This window comes from Cupressus sempervirens, chromosome 8 (assembly GCF_028749045.1).
Source record: "Cupressus sempervirens isolate cs-2001-9-10 chromosome 8, ASM2874904v1, whole genome shotgun sequence".
In the NCBI taxonomy this organism is placed as follows: domain Eukaryota; kingdom Viridiplantae; phylum Streptophyta; class Pinopsida; order Cupressales; family Cupressaceae; genus Cupressus; species Cupressus sempervirens.
The window spans coordinates 234,563,753-234,581,439 of NC_143125.1; positions in this window are offsets into that span (position 1 = coordinate 234,563,753).

The following is a 17,687-nucleotide window of genomic DNA, read 5'->3' on the forward strand; positions in this document are numbered from 1 at the left end:
ACCTAGAGTAGCTAGAATAATATAATTGACTTGGATGAGAATTCCAAAGATGGTGATATTGCACAACCAAGAACTAGAAAAAAGGAAATACAATGCAAAAACTGATGCAAAATCCAAAAAAAATTAGAATTGGGATCTATTGATAAGGAATTTTCAAATAGAATGGGCCTTAAGGTATTCATTCATTGAACCTACATGTAATCCAAAATAAGGTGAGCCTCTATTAGAATGCAGATGTACGATATGTACAAGGATAAATAAAAAGGAAAAGAGGTTGCAACTAAAAGTTGACACCATAGAAAAGCATGGATAAACTTTATAAGAATACAATCATAGATGAAGTGGGAAAATTAGTGACAAGATGGAAAACCAAGGAGGAATTTCAACATGTTAAGAATGTAGAAACCATATGTAAGGACCATCCTATTCTTAGAAAGAACAATAGATTACCAGAAGAATGATTATAACAAATTCAACAAGAATTCACACAATTCTTTTTGGTTTAATTGTTGATTACTCATGAGATGAGACCATACAGGACAAAATTTCATTTAACCACTTGGGCTCTTCTATCTAGGGCAACAGACTAGTCAATCAAGCCATCTTAAATTTTGGTAGAAATATAAATAAGCAATTTTTTTAAATGGCTTTCTTTCATCCATTTGGGATGGATTCTTGTGTGAACAAGAATATATATGTACTATGAATATAATTTATTCACCCTTTGGGACTATCTAGGTCTAGGGTCAGTTGCTATAATTTCATAGCCATCCCTATGGTGTGCCAAGGTTAACAAATATTTGCACCCTTCCTTGGGTTTCAAGCATACAGCTAGGTGGTAGACTACTAAGAGTTTCTTAAGTCCTATATCCACTCTCAGGGTTCAAGCATCCGTCCAAGTATAGGTACCTTCCTGAGAATATTTTTTGTTTTCTAAGTTGTATTTTTAAAAAAAAAATTATAACTTAATGAGGGGTGAATAGCGACGAAATCTATCTCATAGGTATCTATGCTTTGGATGTATCCTTCACCTTCTAGGTTGCCTACATACCGAAATCCATAGGATCATGACACCAGTGGAATGCATACTCACTATCAATATGTAGTTCAGCTTGTACTAAGTTTGATGTAATTACTATGGAGATGACCCTTTAGGGGTTTGTTTTGTTTCCAAGTAGTTCTTCATTGTTATACACACACTCGGGTAAATCATGTTGTAACCCATACTATCCTTCTCCTAACTTGACCTAAAATTTTGTTTCTGAAACTTAGTTAAACTATGTGAAGAGTTTTCCTATGCACATATGCCCTACTCCTCTTTATTATCATTTTCAAATCTCATTCTTTCCTAAAATTTACGTAATAGTTACACATGGCTTTTAGTAAATGGTTATCCACCATTTACTAACTGAAAGCTTTTGTTAAGCTAAAGGTGAAACAATATATTTTCTTTTGAGCTAAGTGGAAAAGTTTGACTCAAGGTAAGCTATAGTTTATCTATTCAATATCATACTAGTTGTATGTCCAAATGATATTAAATTATAATGTTTGAAAATAGAGTAATGTTCTATTCTTTCCTAAGAGATTCTAAACATCATGGTATTAAGGTTGTAATTTAAAATCCTATATGGGATGTTATACCCAGGTCTTGCTTGTTGTATACATTTTAAATATTTTCCATATTTTTTACTAATTGATAAAGTATTATCTAAATTCAGTCCTATATTTATACAATCTATAAACAGAGTGAAAGATCATAGTTGGAGTTTTAAATCAGCTAATGCTTCTTATGAGTTGGTTGCTATTTTTATGAACTTTTCATGAAAATTTATATAAAAAAATCTTTTTAGAGGCTTCCTCAGTATACAAAAAAAATTGTCACAAGGCCATTTTTAGCAAATAGGTTCATAACCATCATGGTTTAGGATGCACAGTCCCCTCTTAAACACTTTCCAACCCATAAAAATGGTGTAATAATGCACAGTATCTTATTTTTAACCTCTAGCCAACAATTTTAATAGTAAGGCATATTGTCAAATAGTTGGTATTCATTCTATAGTATTCAGAACAATTAAATTTAATATGATTTTGTTTAATAAAATAATCATTTCATAATCAATTCAATGGAAAGATCATTATTGTACCATCATTCATTATTATAATAATTATTAAAATTAAAATCAAAATAAATTACGTTGGTCGACTTTCAAATCAAGTCCATCGTAAATATTTATAAAGTTTTGAAAAAAAATCATGATACCTACCTTAGATGTTATAAGTTGTAGTCATTTATAATTTATTGAATTAAAATAAATAGAGATAAATCTCAAAATTTTGATTATTTAATAATTGATGATCACCAAACAATTGATATAAAAATAATAAGGGAACTTATGAACAACAAAATATTAAAAAAAGAAAATAAACACATACCACAAGAAAACTATATAAACTAGAACTAAAAGTAGAAGCTATGAAAAATGAAGTCCATAAATTTGGAATAGAGTATTTTCTTCCATTACTTCACACACACATAGAGGTCTAGACTACATACACACCTATTTTTGAGAGGAGAAGTCATGTGGAGAAAAAAGTGGTCACTGAAGAGAAACCCATTGACGTCTCTTGCCACATGTGATTTCCATAATAGACCCAACCTAATATACGTTGAAGTATATGTGCAAAAATGATCAAATTCAAAAAGAAGAAAAAACATTTTGGAGCAAGAACCCTATGTCATTTTTGACTAAAGAAAATATATATCCAAACTGTTGGTCTAATTTTTACATAGTAACTTTTCTTAAAATCATGATATAAAAATCAGATATGAGTTCTTTTGTTTGATCCTTGGGTTTGAGGTTTTGGGTCTTGTATTTTGATATCCTTTAAAATTTGTGTAAAACCTTAGGTCTTGCCCTTTTTTAAAATTATCTTGGCGCAAAATATTTTTAAAAAGAGGTCGAATATTCTTTTCCTACCTCCTTCAAAGTCATTTTTGAGTCCTTTTTGAAAAGTTCTTTCCTCGCTATTAGATCTTGTTTGGATCCACAGATGTCACATGCTCGCTATAAAAAGTTGTGAGGTTGTTTACTATAGTGATGTAGCAACCATCAGAAAACTATGTTTTGGTACTGAAAAATGAGGTTCGGCATCAGAGAAGTGTATTGATTTGAAAACTTTATGGTCATGTACTCTACCCTAGGGTTGTCAGTATTAGAAAGGACACACGAGGAGCAATTTGCAAGTGTTGACACCAAGACCCAAGTTTTTTCGGTGAGTCACTATGTCGTGATTGGAAAATCTATGCACCTTTCTAGTAGTGACATAGCGATTGCCCAGAATATAAAGAAAGTGGCAACCTTTTCATTGATGTGAATACAAAATTCCCATGCATTTTCATAAATGTGCACGACCACCTTCTCTGACAGTAGTATTAATTGGTGAAGTTTCAATCAATGTGTCATATGTTTTTCCGTCACTAGAATTCTTAATCCACCAAAGCTCGCTACATCATGACCAGGAAAATCAGCAAGTTTCTGGTTGTGACATAGCAAGTGCTTGGATATTGCAAAAGATGATGTTCTTTTAAAACAGGCAGTGATTTTAAGGATCCTGAGGAAGATATCTTACAAACTATGCCTTTATTTCTATAATAGTTGTGTCAATCATGGTTATTCTATTTTTATTTTTCTTGGAGCTAATTTTTGATGGGTTACCGAAAGTCACTATGTCACTACCAAAAAGTAAATGACTTTTGCTAGTAGCGAAGTAGTGACCCACCTAAAAAATAACAACACAGCCAAGCCAAGGAGGTGTGATGTCACTAGGGATTAAAATTTTATATATATGTCAGCATGTTAAGCCAACTCGACATCAACAATAACTTGGATACATGCCCCATGCATAAAACTTGTGAAGGATTATAATCATCAGATCAATCATGGATAAAAGGATACTCACTATCTCGCTATGGAAAGATGTGCGAAAATTATGCATAGCGAGGTAGCAAGTAAGGGACCCACCACATTTTCAAAGATTCATGCAGTTTCCACACCTTTAGAGTAACCTCAAATCTACAACCATCGCTATCTCGCTATGAAGAGTTGCACAAAGATTATGTATAGCGAGATAGTGAATGAGGGACCCATCATTTCTCTCTTAAGAGTTGTATCAAATGTCTACCACATGATCAAAGTAGCATCAATGGTTATCGCTATCTCACTATAGTAAGATGTCTAAAAGTTATGCATAGCGAGGTAATGACTTGATGACACATGTCCCCAATCATCAGTGGGCCCAGACTAAAATGTCAGCATTGAAGGAAAGGTACAGATGGAAGCATTTTATTGGCTTGACTGCCAGTGTGTTAAGAAGAAAGGTGATTCAACCCAGTTTTCTTTCTTGGATCATAAGATTTTTCAAGGATCAACGGTGCAAATTCCAAAGGAAATGTAATGCCACTCTATTTTTTAATTCTATGCATTTATGATGAATGAAAGCTTCATGTGTGAGAAAAATAGGGTATAATATAGGAGATTTTTCCATTTCCAGTCTCGCGCAAACAAAGATTTGACATTTTCTAAGCACCAGAGCCTACTGATGATATTGTGATAAGCTTAGAAAAGACATGAAGAAATCCTCCCTATTCGTGAGCTATTGAAGAGGTTTAGAGAAGAACAAGTTTGGAAAATCAAGTAAGTACTCATATTATAACTTTTGTAGCATTCTGGTTCATGTGAATTATAGTCAAGATGCCTCCTAAGAAAGCATTTTCTGGACAAGTAAATTATATGGATAGGAATGTTCATGATGATTTGCAAGAATTACTTCCAGAGTCCACCATCGAACCTACACAAGTTAAGAAGTTAATTTCCTTAAGACCTAGGCTTAAGATTTTTGATGGCTTGTATGACAAAGGGAACTAGGTTAGGGATGCAACAACTACGCAAACTGGTTTTGTTTTGTTCAAGAAATGGTTTCCGAAAAGGAATTTGTTTGCCCCTCATGCTAATGTCTAAAATTTTGATTTGAGAAAATGAGTAGTTCCAAGTGTTTTCATGGATTACGATTTGCTTGAAGCCATTGCCAAGAATTATGACCAAGCTATTAGGGTGGTGAGAAGAACTGATGGTGTGCCTCTGATCTCAATTAGTCCTAAGGAAATTAGAGAGGTTTTTTGCCTAGAGCCATTGTTAGATTATCATGTGTCAATTAATCTATCAGAAATAGAGAATGAATACAAGGCAAAGAAGGATGTGATTAGAGGAGGTGCACTGAGGGCACACATTGGCACAATAGGAACCTTTCCTGTAATCAATGCAGCCTCGAGGGAACCTTTTAAGAAGAGTCTTTTCACTTCCCAGGCTATAGAGATATACAGGACCCTGTGTCATGTTTTTGGTGAAGACGAGCAAGATTTCATGCCTATTGGCCTTATGTATATGATGGTTCAAATTGTCTCTTTTGGTGTAGATGTTATTTTTTATTTTGCTTCCTTTTCAGTTGAAGAAATCCATGTTGGTTTGGTTGGAATTGCCAAAGGGAAAGTGGAGAAGACATTTGGGCACTATTCTCTATTGATGCATATGTTCTTTTTTAAAGGGGTGGCATATTTTGGTAAAGAGATGGAATTGAACAAAGAGGAGAATGGGAAGCACTACCAGTCTAGTTATGGAGTGCACACATGACCTAGGATGCAGATAATGCTAGTTTTGTCAGATTTGATAGGTATTTTGCTTCTAAATTGAGATGCCTCATATTGAGTGATAATCCTAGGATCCCTAAGGCACTAATGAACCTCATTAGGCCTATGAATAACCCCCATAATTTGAAAGTTTCACACAATTGGGGAGATATCATTCCTTACTCTATTTCTACTATTTTTAGAATTTATGGTTTTAAGGGGAGCCCTCATGTTTTTCCCTACCAAGTACCTTTAAAGGTAGGAATGGCTGAGTTTGATGGTAGTTAGGAGGAGTGGAGGAGATGTTTCTATTGAAAAGGTCACTGGGGTCAATTTTTCCTACTTGCACTATGGCACACTAGTTTGTGATTACCAAAGGGGGTTGGATCCTTTTGCATAAAATTTTGGATCAATATAAAATGGTTGTCTCCCATCCTCATTTTTGTGATACTGGGGGATTTTTTAATCAAAGCTTGAGACATAGAATTATATTGGGTTAGGTCAAACATGATTCATATTATCTAGATGAAATTATAAGGAATGGATTCTCATTGTAGGAACAAGAAACTAAAAAGGAAAAGTGGAGAGTTTATTCTCGAGTTTTAGAATTCATTCATTGTTTTGATAAAAAATATGGTCCTCTAGATAATTCTAATATAGAGGCTAATAAAGTAAATAAATTTATGAATACCTTCCCTAAAATAATGGAAGCTATGAATGAGAAGAAACATTTTTTTATTGATTCATACCTAGATAAGGCTAGAGAGGTCATGAGGAGGTTGGCTTTCACTCCTAATAGAGCAGTTGGACAAATAGTTGTTCAAAAGAAACCTGGTTATACTATAATTTACAATAAAAGGGCTCTTGTAGATAAGGGCAAGCAAATAATGGGATCCACTAGTGTAGTCCAAGAGGAGAGACCTAATGAACTTTCTCCCAAAAGGCAGAAGGTAATGAAGGAAAAGAGTCCTCAAATTGAGGAATATTCACCCACTCAATCCCCTTTGAAGATTGGAGAAGAACAACTCACTGGTGAGAAAATTGAGCAGATTGGATCACAAGGAGGTATTTTTATTACTCAAGTAGAGTTAGATGAGGGTAATCCCCAAGAACCTCCTCCACCAAGTTTGGATCTAACAATAACTAACTATAGAGGCAGGGAATTGGACCCTATATTAGAATAGGCAAGTCATCAATTTTTGGTTGATGACATTTTTGTAAAGTCTAGGGCTTTCCAGCAATTTGCATGGAGGGTGAACATGAATAAATTTGAAGAAAGATGTAAATGGTTGAAAACAGAGCATCCAGAAATGGATGAGGCCTCCATTGAGAACCAAACAAAAGAAGAAATGACAAGAGAATTTTAGAATATAAGCCCTGAAGAGGGAAGAAAAATGGTGAAAGCATCTAGCATTTTGTTGTTACCAAATTGGTACATTGTTGATGTCTTAGTTTTCAATTCTGTTCCAAACAAATTGAATTTGCAAGATCAAAATAAAAAGGACTTCCAAGGTACTACATTTATTGAGGATCAAGCTACATTGGTGAACTAGTCATTAAGAAGAGGGTCTAGAGTCACATTATCACAACTAGATGAGTCTGGATTGATGGGAAACATAATTGTAAGGGGAGTTGTTGATACCTCTCATGTATAGGTAGCTCATTGGAATGTGCATTCATCCCAATTTCTTTTGGCCACTAATAAGAAGGAAGAACATGCCATGCTTGAATTACAGAGCAAATATGAAACAATTCTAGAGGCCTACAATAAAGAGGTTAAAAAGAGGATTGAGCTTGAAAACACGCTAATGGGTAGGTCCACAAGGCCAAGAATAACTTACCCTTGCCCCCCAATTGAACCCTTCAAATCCACCCCCCTCATAGAAATACCAAATACACCCCAAAGGCTGGAATACTACACAGCAGAAGATTTTGAAGAAGAAAAAAGCAAGTTGTGAGCATTACATGTGGAGTTGGAGGCAAAATATGAAGATAAATCAAGAAAGGCTCTCACATATTTGGGGGACAAAATTGAATGGCCGCTAGTCTATGATTAATTGGCTAAGGTGATAAATATTTGGGAGGAATTGAAAGCAAGTGATGAGGTTTTAAAGCCTATTGTGAATAAGTGGGTAAGGAGGAGAAAAGAAATGACATTTTTATGTTATTCTATCATAAAAACCTCCTATGATCAAATTGAGGAAACTTTTGATATTGTTTCTAACCTTTCTAATTTTGACAATAAAATATTTCATTTGCAAAGAATAATAGTTGGCTACTTGAAAAAGTACAAGAGCCAAAATTTTAGCTTGTTTCCTCGTGCCCTAGACAGGAAAAATTATTTGAAGAACAAAGATGAATGGGCCAAGGAGCTGGATGATTTATTTTGTTTAAGGATGAATAGGATTATCAATGAAAAAGGGCATGCATGGTGGGCTACCACAACTGAAGAAATAGTGAAAGCCCAAATATTCTTTGATTCTTTAAAACAAGAATTTTTTGATATTGATAGGGAGGCAGAATATGTTATAAAAAAGCAATGAGATATTCTACAGTTTGATTGGCTAGATGATATAGTATTTGACACATGGATGGTGTATATTGCTTCTGGTGAGCAATTTGAGGAAGTTGGAATAGATGATGATGAGATACAGGATGGTGAGGTGTAGATTATTGACACATCAGCATCAGATATGAAAAATGAAGAAGGTGAAGGTCACCAGTTAGTTCTAGTTGCAGGTATAGAAGCCCAAGATGTGGATGTGATAGAGAAACAATCAAGGATAAAAGTAATGTTGTCCGTCTAAGGTGAAAATAGTGAAAATCCAAGGGTAAAAGTTGATTTAGAAACACCACAGGACTCATCACTGGCTAGCTTGGTGGCAGCATATTCAAAAGATTTAGAATAGTGCTGGTGAATCAAAATAGCCAGTAATTTGTTATGATGTAACAGATATGGGCCTACCAAAGTATATTTTGATGTGTTAACTTTTTGTTACATTAAGTTTTGTTTTTCTGGACACTTGTCAAGTTTTCTAAGCCTGAAACTTGTTGCATCTCACATATTTAAGTGAGGTCCCAGGGTTGGAACAAGGGTCTGAATTATACTGTATTTTTTGGGATTGTCAAGAAATAGTATAGTTGGTCCAGGCATATGTAGTTGTGTTTGAGTTTATTTCCAATTATATACTTTTCTGATATCAAATAGAAATGATAGTATCAGCATGAATTCATGGGTTCTTCATTAAGTCTCTATTGGTTCCTCTATTAATCAGCAAAAGGATAATACAAAAGGGTATTTACACTAGATCTATGTCACTTTTTTCTATCTTCGTTTCATGAGTTTATTAATTTTGAGATCATTTGAATAAGGTTCACTTGGTTGAATGCGGTCTGGATGGGTTGTATATTGGTTTATTGTTGCTTTTAAGTCAAGGGATTATGCAAATGCTTTAGTAGATCAGTAGAATTCATGAGTTTATGAAAAGGATATTTCATAAGAATGGAAATAGGTGATTGCAGTTGATAAACTCAATTACAAGTTAATTGAACAAGATCTCCTGCTAATGGTTAACTCTTTGCCCCTATGGATAAAGCACTGGTCATATAAATCATAGATGTTAGAGAGTAAATTCTGCTGCTACATATTCAAGTTTTTCAATTCTAAAATCATTCTTATTCCATTTTGTTTAGAGTTATAATGTTGGTCAGCACTTTTTTATATTTTACTTCTGGATATTAGATAGCTACTATTCCTAGAAGTAATTGTAAACTTAAGGAGAATTAGGACCAAATCTACTTAAGAGGGATAAACATGAACCAAAGAATATCAACAAATGGATGAATTGCATATGTGATAGTGATAGAGGATAAAAATTAGAATGAAACTAAATTAAGTCTCATGCAGCAGTATCCTGGTGAATTATCCCCTAGGTATACCTACCTTAGTTTTGCAGAGCCTAAAGAGTAGGAAAACATCCTTGGTTTTGTTGAAGTTGGGTCCAAATGGTATACTTACGTAATTGTTAATGGGAATTGGCTAATCCTTAGGTTATGTGAGTGTTATCTCTTTGGTATTGAGCATTTTTTTGCTCAATAGTTTCAAACACCAACATGAACGAGCCATTATTTTTGGAGGACATTCATGGCTGGAGAGAGTAGAGGGCTTCCAGGAAAGAAAATAATAACAAACATTAGGTACCATTTTTACTAACCTTCTAGCCTTAGCAAGAATAGTTTCTAGGTATGTTAGCATTTTGCTTCTTTTATTACTTTTTTATTTCTTTGTTGCAACTTGGTATTGGAAACATAATGTAACCTTAGTGTTGATATCAATGATTCTTAATTATACCTAAAAAGAGAATACTAGCAAGACTGCATTTCATATAGCATGAGAAAGTATGATGTTATTTTTTAAAAGTTAATAGAAATTCTATGTAGTTTTCTTATCCTGAATATTTTTCTTAGACATTTCTCTATATCAAAATTATTATGTGTCTTATTACTCTTATCATGTTCTTAGATTACTCTGTAAGATTTATAATTCTCACCAATATGAAATAAAATAATAATGAATTCTAATATAGTTTTGTTTTTCATAATTCTAAGAATGACATGAATTACTTCTTTTCCTTCCATCCTATATAAAATCTGGAAAAAAGAATGATATATTTTGCTCATTTTGTATTCAGTTTATGTGTTATTACTAGGAGGAATTTAGATTAGGAGAAAATATAGATGAAGCCTACTAAGGTAAAGCCTAATTAAATATCTTCTTAGAAAAGCAATGGAAGTTGAAGAAATGGGTAAAGCTCTTCAGTTAAGTGTTGTCTTGTATATTTTGAGCAAAGGGTGTGTCATAATAGACTACCCATCGTTGAGAGGTTTATTACACTTTCTGAAAGCATTTTATTATCTAAGGAGTCACTAGTCAGTAAATAACGAAAGTGAATGTGCAAGTTGTCTTGTTGAGGTTGAAAAGAAAAATATCAAAACAAAAATTAAAGAGTCAAATTTTATTGCATTATCTTTAGATGAGGTGATAGCAATAAACAATACTTCCTAGGTATGCATGTATGTCTATACTATACATAATTTTGCCCACCAACCCAATCTACTAACTAGTGTTAAAATGAAGGATAATTCAACAATAGAAAACATATTTAAACTAGTAAAGAGTTCTCTAATTAAATATGGAGATATAGATGAAATGATGATTTCCCAAGAGTTGGTGTATGTTGGAGCAAATGGAGCTACAGTAATCCAAGGCCACAAGAATGGCCTTGTCATAAAGTTAAAATATCTTCTTGCACCTTATATTGTTGGCATTCACTGCATGGGCCTCTGAATGAATCTAGCTTTTGGAATTTTCAGAAACTCTTTGTAAATATACAGAGTTAAAGTTTTAATCAAAGAGATCTATAGGCACCTTTGTTGAAGTCCTAAATAATTTAGGAAATTTCAACAATTTTTTGAGGGACTAACTAATGGGAGAAATATTCTTAAGGATAATGATACTAGATGGATCTCTTTGAATGGACTAGCTCATCGAGTATTTTTATGAATATAAATCATTTCTTGGTACAATGGAGTCAACTCATGACAATCAGGGTGGTCAACAGAAATATGGTGAACTACTTGAAATTTTACATAATTTAGAGACACTTTTAATGTTAGCAACCATTTTTCATATGCTAGAGGAAATGAGAAATATAATGAAGAAGATCCAACAAAAAACTATGAATATTTCATAATATAATGCATTATGGAAAATGACATGTATGGTTATCGATAATCTCTATAGAAATCTAGATTCATTTTATGTGGATGACAAACTTTTAGGGTGGATGAGAATCACAGATTTGGATAATCCTGGTAAATTTTTAAAGATTGATGCAAAGAGGGAGTTATGTGCCAATGTAAGAGCTATTGAGATACCAATGCACTATTATGGAATGCTTGTATCAAAGAGAAAGCGAAAGAAACCCACGCGGCCAAAATTAATTGTTACAAAGGAAGTGTTTAAATAGATTATTGAGTTTGTAATGGATTCTATGAAAGTAATTTCTTATAATATTTCCCTCTAAATTTAGAGAAATATTTTCTCAACATGAATTACTTGAATCAATTTTTATTGTGTTCCCTATTATTTGAGTTTAAGAAGTCCTAAAGATTTTAGAGATAAGTTATTGGTTTTGATATATCAATTTTGCAAAACCAAAGAAACCAATGGGGTAACTATAAATGGAGTTTTAGATGAATCTCATTTGAGAGAATAGTCACATAATTTTTCCATTATAATGAAGGAACAATATGATCTTATAAAAAACCTTAGAGAAGAAGGATCGGTAACCAAACTTTGGAGAAATCTAGCTCAGAGTGAAGTGTTGCATGATTCAATATTAGAAATTTTTAAGATTGATGAATTATGGTTGACCATGATATTGGGGTCTATGGAGGATGAGAGATTTTTCAGTGCTTGGGGGTTCCTAAATTCAAAGGTAAGAAATAAACTAGACAAGATTTTGGAAAATTTCCTGAGGCTATATACATCTAGATATGAAGTCAATAATTTTCCCTATGAAAGGGTAATGAAATTGTGGAGGAACAAATGTCAAAGAAGAGATTTAGACAAAATTTCAAAAAATCAAATCACTAACTCAAGTAGAGGTATTGGTATTGGTAGCATTGATGTTGAAGCTGAGGACCAAGAAAGCGAAGGTATGCATACTGGAGAAATATGAAGCATAATGAAGGAGTATTTGAACTTGATGGGAAGGAATCCAAAGATTTGGATGATGAAATGTTGTGTAAACTCTAACAGTTATGGTATGATGTGTCAACTCTAAATTTATTACTTATTAGTAATTACTATAGTCTACATTATAGATTATGGATAGTATTCTCTAAATCTCATCATGATTCAACTATCATCCATAATAAGTTATATCATTTTCTAAATGTCTAATGTCAAAAAAACATGTACAATTTATGTTATATGATGCCATCAATCATGATTCATTCAAACTTTACAATTGCTATTTTTTTTTTTTTGCATTATTATGCTCATATGATACATTGTTATGGTACAATCCTTGATGAATTTTATGAAAATATAGATATTCAAATGATAATATTCATATTCATTCTCATTACTTTTTTTACACATGATATTTGATACAATTCAATGAATTCATGTTGCAAAAGTTAAATTTGAATGACCAATTTCATAATCATTAGTTATAAGTACTAACTTTAAAACCATTGTATTTAGAAAATGACCCTGAATTACCTTCTTTAAAAATATAGAATTAAGGGAGAAACAACAACTCTAGGTCATTTTTCCTCATTGGAAGAGTCTTAGAGTAGCATCAAATTCAATATCAAAAACATTTTTTCCTTTGCATTTGACATGCCTATTCAACAAAATAGCATTTTAATTCTGCTACATTTATCATGTTTAAGAAACAAAGTTAAAACTTTAAACTCATATCAAACTATTAGAAATAGAAATAAAGTATGTTGATCTTAGATTGGTTTTGAAAAATGAGTTTCTATACACTTTAGTCATTTATAAGTTATGTACTTAGTTCATGCCGAACAGATAATGCATGTGGAGCATAATATGTCAAATATTGCATGTTGAGCCACTCAAGTGTTGAGTTATTCAAATGTTGAGTGATCAATAGATATCAATTTATTCAAAGGTTGAGTTACAACATTGAAGTTGCAGTTGATGCTAAGCATCAGGGACTTCAACAATTGAGTTATACAGTTTTGACATGGCTTTTTGTAATGGCACAAACTTTTATGTAAATTATTTTTTAGCTGACTTAAGGATTATTTTACGATCTTAGATGATAAGAATGACTCTTTATTGTGAATCCCTATGCATTACATGCATCTAATCAGAAAAAGGAAAGGATTAAGCGATAATGTGGGTGAATCACAATCATTGATTCATACCAAACCCTAAGTCACCCAGGTCTTCTTAAGGAGGACAAACCCTAAACTTTTCATGAGTGTGGAAGGAGAAAAGAGAGAGGTTTTGCATGCACAAATAGAGCATCCATGGTGACTAAGGAGTTGTGATTTGAAATACATTACATAATCAGTTAGAGGAGAATAGAGGAAAGGAATTAGAGGATAGTAGAGATACATTTGATCAGAAGGGATCAAGTACACATGAGGAAAGAGGTGATCTCTCATCAAGCAATAGAGTGCTAACCAAAGGATCATTGTTGAGACATTCTAACAGGTGAATAAGTTAAATCTCTTAACAAAATAGTCTTAATAGGCTATTGTAAATCCTTTAATAGGGTAATTACTTCATTATAAGTTGAAATCCTCTAATCAAGCACACCTCTAACAAGGTGTTGAAATCTTTTAATAGAGTAATACATAATAGTCTTTGTAAGCCTTTAACATGGCAGACCTTACATAGGGTAGATTACATTTCATGATCAAAACATTATAACCTTCATTGGATATACTTTATTACTATAGTAGTGGAGATATGTGAGTCTCATCCCCACCCCAGTTTTACTTTCTCCTTGGATAGTTTCTGGGTAACAAAATATCTTGTGTCATACATTTATGTGAATGTTTACTTATTTACATGTTTTAGATGTATATGCTTGATTTGGTATTATATTTTATTTGTTAAATTATGAGATGGATGTGAGGTGAAATATTTTAAGGTTAAAAAATTTAAGTGTTGATTCAGCCTCCCCTCTCAGAGTTTACTTTCCCTATTGTATTTCCAACAATTGGTATCAAAGAAAAGTTCTCTGGAAATAAATCTTTGTAGCTTTGAGGAAAGATCTTGGAAATGGAAGTCTACAAGTTGGGAAAGACTATTGAGAACCAAAAGATTGAAATACAACTTGACCTACATCAATTGAATGAAGCAAGAGATGAGTAAAAGCAATCATTGAAAAGAAGGAAGGAAATAGCTATTGAGGAGAATAACACACATTACCAAGAAATTGACACCACTGAATTGTTTACATATGGAAACACAAGTGAATTTGATGTAGCAATTGCAGATTTGATGGAAAAGAGTGGAGACCTAATTGAAGAGGTCAAAAATCTCAAGATAGAATAAGAAGTCCAATCAGTATTGCTTTGTGAAGTCACTAAATAGAAAAAAAAATATTCATAGAAGACAAAGTCATGATTGAAGATGAGAAAAGGACACTGGTCAATAGATTGGAGGAGAAAATATTAGAAGTACAAAGAACTACTAGCAAGCAATTGGAGACAATGAATCAATTCATGATTTCAAATCATGAACTAAATGGAAAAGACATTGAGATCACAACATTGAAGTTGTAGAATGAACAATTGAGAAATGATCTGAAAAGAGAAAAAGAGTTTTCTAAAAGATACAACAAACCTAGTGGAGTTATTAAGTACTTTAAATAATTGATGAGATTTCCTAGATCCAACAGTGATACTATTGGATTAGGTTACACTAGTACTGAAGAAGGAGAATCATCCAAAAGTGGTGAAGAAAGAAGTAAAAAAGTTAAGAACTCCAAACCTACTTATCATAATTGTGGTAATATAGGTCATACTGCCAATGTTTGCAGGAGAAAGACTGCATATCAGAATCCTAAGTAGAAGTTCATGGGTCACTGCCACAAATACAACAAACAAGGACATTAGGCACACGAATGCAGAACCAAGGCCATAAGCACACAAAGATTTGAAGGATACTACTATAACTATCATAAGTATGGTCATAGAGCATACGAGTGCAAATCCAAACCTAAATGGTCATCAAACACACAGACAAAGGTAAAGAATAACGGAAACTCTTATAGTTGGGATTATAATACTAGGTACAGTTGTCACTATTGTCAAGAGTATAGACATGTTGTTAAAAATTGCATAAAAACACATTTCAAAAGTGACTACAAAAGATGGTTGAGTCAAACCACATGTTTTAATTTTTAAAGATTAGTCACATAAGCAAGAATTGTCCAACAAGGTCAAAGGCACCTAGCAATGAATTCAAGAAAGGCAAAGGAAAGGTAGATGTTGAGAATTTTAGAGATGAGATGAACAAGACATGGAAGAGAAAGGAAGATTGCATCACATCAAGTTTAGATGAGGTCACTTCATCCAATGGATCAAGTGATCACATCATCTCCAATTAAGAAATCAAGAGGTATGTGTGGGACTAATACTTAAAAGATAAACTATACATCAGTTCCAAGCATTTACTTCTGAAAAGATTATACATGCATGAAGAAAGATGCAAAGTGTTGATTATAACCTAGAAGAAATCTTTAAGTTGTGATAGTTTTCATGTTACTACTAAGCATGAAGAGTTTTACTTTAGCTACCAAGTGAAATGTTAGTTGATGTTGAGCTATCATAAGTGATAGTGTTGATTGAGCTCATAGTGGTTTTCAATCATAAAGGAAACTTCATGGAAGCTGAGTGAGTCAAAATTTCTATTCAATCCAAGCTTACAGTTGTGTAAGCATGAAGCATTAAATGCAAGGTTTTAAGGTCTATATGATCAATTTCTACTCATTTGACATCATTCAAATTTAAAGAAGAGCATGAATAACTAAAGGAAAATTGAAGAGATCATTCTGAGCATTTGCAAATAGGATTCAACAGATGCTTGACACCATCTTAGTAGATTTACAAAGGTATTTATAGTGTACGAAGCTATGCAGTTTGAATTTTTGCAAACCCTAGGTTTTTGTAATGGCATCTAGTTCTTTAGCTAACAAGGTTAAAGATGGTAAGGAATTTTTGAATGTACAATTGATAAGCAATGAGATCAAACAACCAAACTTTAGAGCCATTCCTGATATTTCTTACAAGCAAGAACCATCAGGTGCATTATCGATGCTACCACCACGAGTTTTAATGATTCAAGATGTGAGATGTTGCTACACATGCAAGTTGGGTAGCATAGGTGATATGGAGATTAGGGAAACCTATGGGAAACTATGATAAAATGAAGTATTGAAATATAAATTCAAAATTGTAGAGACAAAAGGGTTAACCCGTGCCCTAGATTTACCCACCATCTTCAAAATAGAATGGATAAAGATAGTTCTGAGCAGAATTCATGATAACTCTATATGGTTGGAAAATAGACCAATGCAGATAACACATAATATTGTATATAGAGTAACAGGGTATCCAACCCTATACCAACATAAAACCATGAGCAGTGAAGCAAAATAAGTTATTGAGAAGAATACAAGGGTAGTGTAGAACAAACAAGGAATGACAATTGACTCTATCTTAGATCCCCTAATTGCTTTTGTAGTAAGGATTATAGCACACAAATTCTATCAATCCAGAAGGCTCAACAATGTACCTTGTATTGATGTTGACATGGGCTACAAGATAGTTAAGAAGGATCATACTTATGACCTTGCCAAGTTGTAGTTGCAACAATTGGCAAAAAATTTGGGAGCAATAAGGAAGACCAAGAGTGCACAATGAAAATTTGGTTCAATTCTTTTATGTATGTTCTTCTATGTATAGAATACATTCCCTAATTTTGGTAAAGTTGCATGGAAAACAAATAGATCTATTGCAATGCAAATAGGTGAATTTATTGAGCAACTTGGAGAAAATTTTAAGTCTGTAATGACTAGCTACTTTGAAGATATTAAGTAGTCAATGAAGAAAAAATTGAGGATACTAGTTTCAATAGTTGAAAAACATTTCAATGATGTTTTCTTTCTAGTTGACACTCATTTCACATACGTTCAAGCTATTTTTCCAAGTGTAAGGTGGCTAAGACTACTAGGATATGAGATCAATGTGGATGAAGCCTCTACAAGAATTGCCACTATGCTTGCATAAGATATAGATACTAAGTCACAAATTATGATGTGGCTATATCTAAAATTTCAATGGATTTAAAGACTACCACATTCATAAAAAAGAAAAATAAAATCGTCAAGAAGCTTAAAGAGAAATTTGGTGGAGTAGAGAACAATGAAGAAGAAGAAGAAGTTCTTGC